Source organism: Equus asinus, chromosome 13 (genome assembly GCF_041296235.1).
Source record: "Equus asinus isolate D_3611 breed Donkey chromosome 13, EquAss-T2T_v2, whole genome shotgun sequence".
NCBI classification, from domain to species: domain Eukaryota; kingdom Metazoa; phylum Chordata; class Mammalia; order Perissodactyla; family Equidae; genus Equus; species Equus asinus.
The window spans coordinates 42,368,117-42,375,385 of NC_091802.1; the positions used below are offsets into that span (position 1 = coordinate 42,368,117).

At 48.0% G+C, this 7,269-nt stretch overlaps 2 non-coding genes across 2 annotated transcripts; one reads left to right on the forward strand and one right to left on the reverse strand.

Moving 5' to 3' along the window:
• Positions 1-500: 500 nt before the first annotated feature.
• LOC123276521 (U2 spliceosomal RNA) lies at positions 501-691 on the forward strand. Its single transcript, XR_006513026.2, has one exon. It is a non-coding gene; the product is annotated as a U2 spliceosomal RNA (small nuclear RNA).
• A 5,492-nt stretch (positions 692-6,183) lies between these two features.
• LOC123276524 (U2 spliceosomal RNA) lies at positions 6,184-6,374 on the reverse strand. The gene has a single exon (XR_006513029.1). It is a non-coding gene; the product is annotated as a U2 spliceosomal RNA (small nuclear RNA).
• Between the last annotated feature and the right edge of the window lie 895 nt (positions 6,375-7,269).

Genomic DNA, 7,269 nt, shown 5'->3' on the forward strand with positions numbered 1-7,269 from the left:
AAAAATAAGGTCAGGCCGAACTAGGTTTACCCCAAATGGCTTCCTCATGTACTCCAATATATCCTATTGCTTGCCATTTGTTTATCAAAGGAAAGAAAGCGGTGTGGAAAAGAAAAGCCTCACAGAGCTGTTTGCGTCTTTCTGGATCTGGGCTTTTCCAGGGAAAGGAGGCTGAAGGAGGCTTCCGCCAGCTGGCGAGTTCCTGTTCCAAGGTGACAGGGCCCCGGAGCAAGGCAGGAAACGGCGCGTGTGTGGGCGGGGCATGCAAATTTAAAACGGCTGTTTTTGCCCGGGAGCTATGCGAGCAAAAAAATAGAAATCGTAAAAGCCCCAAATAAGTTAAACAGTCCGACAAACTATGTATGTCTGACAAGTTGTGACAATGACACACTGTCAAGTCCAGTGAAGAGTGTGGGCTTTCGTTCGAGGGTGGCTTTTCTCACCGTGACCACAAAGAGGTGTGAGAGGAAGGGTGTCGCCGGGCAGGAGTAGGGGTGGTTATCGCTTCTCGGCCTTTTGGCTAAGATCAAGTGTAGTATCTGTTCTTATCAGTTTAATATCTGATACGTCCTCTATCCGAGGACAATATATTAAATGGATTTTTGGAGCAGGGAGATGGAATAGGAGCTTGCTCCGTCCACTCCGCGCATCGACCTGGTATTGCAGTACCTCCAGGAACGGTGCACCCCCACGGGGGAGTATACTCGTTGTCTCAAAGTCAGCGTGGTTCCTGGGGAGCGCGGTGTTCTCTCTGCGACGATGGCAGAGAGCGCCTTGGTCAGGGCTTTCTCTCTGTGGCCCTGAGAGTGGTGTTCTGGAGAGGAAGCCTAGCACGGTCCTGTGTAAGCGGGGCAGCTGCACGCTGAAGCCTACCAGCGCCATCAAGAGAGAGGAAAGAGAGAGAGAGAGGAAGCGCGGGAGTATCTGTCAAGGGCCCCCTTACCCCTGTGAGTGGTAGAAGGCTGCTTGGGCGTAGGGCTGATGAGCGCGTGCGCCATAAGCCTTATCCTCCAGAAATGAGATGTGACAGACAGGAATACAGTGAGGGGAGGCCCAAAGGGGCGCTTATGTAAGGTGACAGATAAGAACTAGCTTCTCGGTGGTGAACGTGAATCCACTCTGTACAGAGACTGATGTCTAATAATGTACACCTCAACTGTACACAGTGTTGCAAGCCAATATGATGTCAATAAAATAATTTACTTTTTTAAAAAAGTACAAGGCAGTAGTGAAAATGGCTTTTTAATTTTTTTCTATTTTTTAAGTTTAACTTTTTAAAGATTGTCACCTGAGCTAATGTCTGTTGCCAATCTTTTTTTGGTTCTCTTTCTCCCCAAAGCCCCCCAGTGCCTAGTTGTATACTTTAGTTGTGAGTCCTAGTTGTGGCATGTGGGACGCCACCTCAGCATATCTTGATGAGTGGTGCCATGTCTGCGCCCAGGAGCCGAACCAGTGAAACCCTGGGCCGCCGAGGCAGAGCGCGTGAACTTAACCACTCAGCCATGGGGCCGGTCCCCTATTTTTTAAATTTCAGTGATTTACTCTCTACGTTTTATTTTCTAGTGCTTTTGTCTCCCCCAATTTCTCGAGTTCCTTAGCAGGAAGGTTATTTGATCACGTCTTCCCTCCCTTAGTGAAGGAGGGATTCCTGATCGAGGGTTATGGGAATGACCGAACACGCAGCACGCTACACTGGAGAGACGAGATCGGCAGCGGTTTATTCCCCACGTATAGTCACAGTCTGGGCGAGGAGGACGTGGTTCACCAGGCAGGCCCACAACAAGGGCTGCTCTCTGGAACGACGTGTAAGCAGGAGCTGTGGTCAGCAGACTTTGTAGTAACAAGGGGGTGGGGTGGGGTGGGGTGGGGTGGGGTGGGGGTGGGGTGGGGGTGGGGGGGGGGGCTCGGGTAAACCTGGTTCCTGCAGGAGGATGTGATTGTCTTGTTTGAGGAATTCTACTTGCCAACAGGGAACAAAACTTGCTGCTCTAAAATGAGCAGGCACTGTCCGGAGCACTTTCTTCCTCTGTGGAAACTGCCTTCCCGGGTTATCATCCCCAGCTTGGCTCAGGTAAAACTCACCTTCTCTCTCTTATCTATAGAATGGTTATTGGTTATTTTGCGTCAACATCTCTTGGCATAGTGTGGCAGGATTTCAGAGAAACCCACCGGAGACCGCCTGGAATCTACTTTGAACCAGCACTTGGTACCACACAGGCCCATTGAGTCGTCGTTGTCGCCCCCTCCCCCCGCCCCTGCCTTCCCCTGCCCCACCCCTTCCCAGACTCTTCAGGTGCCCGGGGGAGTTCTGAAAACTGGACCTCCTTATTTAAGTCGTAGGTCCTGATTTTTACCTGAGCTGTTTCAAGTCTTAAGACGAGGTGTCTTAAGGGGGTACCAGTACATATCCTAGGTAAGAGGAACCTAGGGGGAATCTCCTAGGCCGGGGAGCCTAGGGGAAACTTCAGAGTGAACGAGGAAGGCTGATCTTTTTAATTTGGCTCTAAATTGGAAAGAATTGTGTGTTTAATAGCAAAATGAGAAACTGAACTCCTTCAGCTCTGAAGAGAAGGGACACCGGCTCCTTCCAGCCGTAAGGCGTTCTCAGGCAACTGAGAACCTAGTGGGAGTGTCTGAGGTTGAGCCTCCTGACATGCAGGGGTCCTATAGGGAATTCCATCGTGATCATCCACTTTAGCTAACTGACAGCTCATCTGGGGACACACACATAAGGATTTGTCATCCAGCACTCCGGGCCCCCGCAGTAGGTTCTTTTGCTTGTTTCTTTGGTTTTGTTTGTTTGTTTGTCTTTTGGGTTTTTTTTTTTTTTAGGAATATTAGCCCTGAGCTAATTATCTTATTGTTGTGGCAATATAGTTATTTGCATAAGTTCAATAAGAATCTCTTTGCCTTATAACAGGACACAATTGGAAACGGCTATATTACCAAGGCTTTGACTGGAATGTCACATTTGAGAGAGAAATGCGTAGACTCAGAGATGACAAAACAGCATTAAGGAACGAAGGTTGATTCTGTGGAACAAATAAGGCCACTAGGAAATATTGGCCTGGTACCTTGCTTACAGGGTTCCCAACAACCTTACCAGGTGAGTAAAGAAGGTCACTTCCTGGCAGGTACAAGAACATCAGGCTATTTTGGGCAACTTCGAAGAGAGAAATTCACCCAAATCTATAGGTATTCCAGGTGGAGTCTGATGACAAGTTCTTGGTCTCTCTTTCGTGGCCTTGAGAGGCTTCAAAGTATAATACCGGATAATAGACTGTCTAATAGGACTCATCTATAAACCAATTATACAATTCAATGCAGTAGTGGTTTTTTTCATCCTGTCGTTCTGTTAAGATAGTGACTAGAATTATAAACAAGAAGAGTTCAGGATCCAGTCTAGGTTATAAGTTCAAAACAAAAACCTCAAAGATAATTAACAGAACAAGAGTCTATTATCCACAAATATGTATTACATTTTCTACAGAAACATAAATTTTCTCCTTAAAAGCACCCTCATTTTTACGAAAGATAGCCGAATAAAGGCTGCCAAATTATTTACATAATTAGAGCAAGAGTAGAAATTCATCATATACACAATTTTGAACCTGCTTTGGTGGAACTTTTCATAAGGAATCTCTGCTTAAACTTGAAAGTCTACTATCATCAGACTCCACCTGGAATACCTATAGATTTGGGTGAATTTCTCTCTTCGAAGTTGCCCAAAATAGCCTGATGTTCTTGTACCTGCCAGGAAGTGACCTTCTTTACTCACCTGGTAAGGTTGTTGGGAACCCTGTAAGCAAGGTACCAGGCCAATATTTCCTAGTGGCCTTATTTGTTCCACAGAATCAACCTTCGTTCCTTAATGCTGTTTTGTCATCTCTGAGTCTACGCATTTCTCTCTCAAATGTGACATTCCAGTCAAAGCCTTGGTAATATAGCCGTTTCCAATTGTGTCCTGTTATAAGGCAAAGAGATTCTTATTGAACTTATGCAAATAACTATATTGCCACAACAATAAGATAATTAGCTCAGGGCTAATATTCCTAAAAAAAAAAAAAAACCCAAAAGACAAACAAACAAACAAAACCAAAGAAACAAGCAAAAGAACCTACTGCGGGGGCCCGGAGTGCTGGATGACAAATCCTTATGTGTGTGTCCCCAGATGAGCTGTCAGTTAGCTAAAGTGGATGATCACGATGGAATTCCCTATAGGACCCCTGCATGTCAGGAGGCTCAACCTCAGACACTCCCACTAGGTTCTCAGTTGCCTGAGAACGCCTTACAGCTGGAAGGAGCCGGTGTCCCTTCTCTTCAGAGCTGAAGGAGTTCAGTTTCTCATTTTGCTATTAAACACACAATTCTTTCCAATTTAGAGCCAAATTAAAAAGATCAGCCTTCCTCGTTCACTCTGAAGTTTCCCCTAGGCTCCCCGGCCTAGGAGATTCCCCCTAGGTTCCTCTTACCTAGGATATGTACTGGTACCCCCTTAAGACACCTCGTCTTAAGACTTGAAACAGCTCAGGTAAAAATCAGGACCTACGACTTAAATAAGGAGGTCCAGTTTTCAGAACTCCCCCGGGCACCTGAAGAGTCTGGGAAGGGGTGGGGCAGGGGAAGGCAGGGGCGGGGGGAGGGGGCGACAACGACGACTCAATGGGCCTGTGTGGTACCAAGTGCTGGTTCAAAGTAGATTCCAGGCGGTCTCCGGTGGGTTTCTCTGAAATCCTGCCACACTATGCCAAGAGATGTTGACGCAAAATAACCAATAACCATTCTATAGATAGAAGAGAGAAGGTGAGTTTTACCTGAGCCAAGCTGGGGATGATAACCCGGGAAGGCAGTTTCCACAGAGGAAGAAAGTGCTCCGGACAGTGCCTGCTCATTTTAGAGCAGCAAGTTTTGTTCCCTGTTGGCAAGTAGAATTCCTCAAACAAGACAATCACATCCTCCTGCAGGAACCAGGTTTACCCGAGCCCCCCCCCCACCCCCACCCCACCCCCACCCCACCCCACCCCACCCCCTTGTTACTACAAAGTCTGCTGACCACAGCTCCTGCTTACACGTCGTTCCAGAGAGCAGCCCTTGTTGTGGGCCTGCCTGGTGAACCACGTCCTCCTCGCCCAGACTGTGACTATACGTGGGGAATAAACCGCTGCCGATCTCGTCTCTCCAGTGTAGCGTGCTGCGTGTTCGGTCATTCCCATAACCCTCGATCAGGAATCCCTCCTTCACTAAGGGAGGGAAGACGTGATCAAATAACCTTCCTGCTAAGGAACTCGAGAAATTGGGGGAGACAAAAGCACTAGAAAATAAAACGTAGAGAGTAAATCACTGAAATTTAAAAAATAGGGGACCGGCCCCATGGCTGAGTGGTTAAGTTCACGCGCTCTGCCTCGGCGGCCCAGGGTTTCACTGGTTCGGCTCCTGGGCGCAGACATGGCACCACTCATCAAGATATGCTGAGGTGGCGTCCCACATGCCACAACTAGGACTCACAACTAAAGTATACAACTAGGCACTGGGGGGCTTTGGGGAGAAAGAGAACCAAAAAAAGATTGGCAACAGACATTAGCTCAGGTGACAATCTTTAAAAAGTTAAACTTAAAAAATAGAAAAAAATTAAAAAGCCATTTTCACTACTGCCTTGTACTTTTTTAAAAAAGTAAATTATTTTATTGACATCATATTGGCTTGCAACACTGTGTACAGTTGAGGTGTACATTATTAGACATCAGTCTCTGTACAGAGTGGATTCACGTTCACCACCGAGAAGCTAGTTCTTATCTGTCACCTTACATAAGCGCCCCTTTGGGCCTCCCCTCACTGTATTCCTGTCTGTCACATCTCATTTCTGGAGGATAAGGCTTATGGCGCACGCGCTCATCAGCCCTACGCCCAAGCAGCCTTCTACCACTCACAGGGGTAAGGGGGCCCTTGACAGATACTCCCGCGCTTCCTCTCTCTCTCTCTTTCCTCTCTCTTGATGGCGCTGGTAGGCTTCAGCGTGCAGCTGCCCCGCTTACACAGGACCGTGCTAGGCTTCCTCTCCAGAACACCACTCTCAGGGCCACAGAGAGAAAGCCCTGACCAAGGCGCTCTCTGCCATCGTCGCAGAGAGAACACCGCGCTCCCCAGGAACCACGCTGACTTTGAGACAACGAGTATACTCCCCCGTGGGGGTGCACCGTTCCTGGAGGTACTGCAATACCAGGTCGATGCGCGGAGTGGACGGAGCAAGCTCCTATTCCATCTCCCTGCTCCAAAAATCCATTTAATATATTGTCCTCGGATAGAGGACGTATCAGATATTAAACTGATAAGAACAGATACTACACTTGATCTTAGCCAAAAGGCCGAGAAGCGATAACCACCCCTACTCCTGCCCGGCGACACCCTTCCTCTCACACCTCTTTGTGGTCACGGTGAGAAAAGCCACCCTCGAACGAAAGCCCACACTCTTCACTGGACTTGACAGTGTGTCATTGTCACAACTTGTCAGACATACATAGTTTGTCGGACTGTTTAACTTATTTGGGGCTTTTACGATTTCTATTTTTTTGCTCGCATAGCTCCCGGGCAAAAACAGCCGTTTTAAATTTGCATGCCCCGCCCACACACGCGCCGTTTCCTGCCTTGCTCCGGGGCCCTGTCACCTTGGAACAGGAACTCGCCAGCTGGCGGAAGCCTCCTTCAGCCTCCTTTCCCTGGAAAAGCCCAGATCCAGAAAGACGCAAACAGCTCTGTGAGGCTTTTCTTTTCCACACCGCTTTCTTTCCTTTGATAAACAAATGGCAAGCAATAGGATATATTGGAGTACATGAGGAAGCCATTTGGGGTAAACCTAGTTCGGCCTGACCTTATTTTTCCAAAAGGGCCTGACGTGGCCTTTGAGCACGCATTGCATATCTGCTTTAAGCATTTGCTATGCCCCAGAGACAAGAACAAATGGCCTTAAGATAAAGATGCAACTTCCCCCACACTGGCATTTCCTTAAGGACGAGCATCACTCCCTAGGCTAGGAATTGGTTGCTGCGCCCACACTGTGACCACCCAGCTCGAGAAAACAGATCTGCTACCCTGCTGTGTCCACCAGACGGCAGACCTACTACCTGCTGTGTCCATCAATCCCTGTGCCAACAGGGCAATCTCGCGACATTTGTAAAACAACTACATGTGATACATGCTCTTTGAGGGTATATAACCTCTCTGTACACCCTCACTTCTTTGGTGCCCTTCCTTTCTTGGGGAAGGAAGACCCCT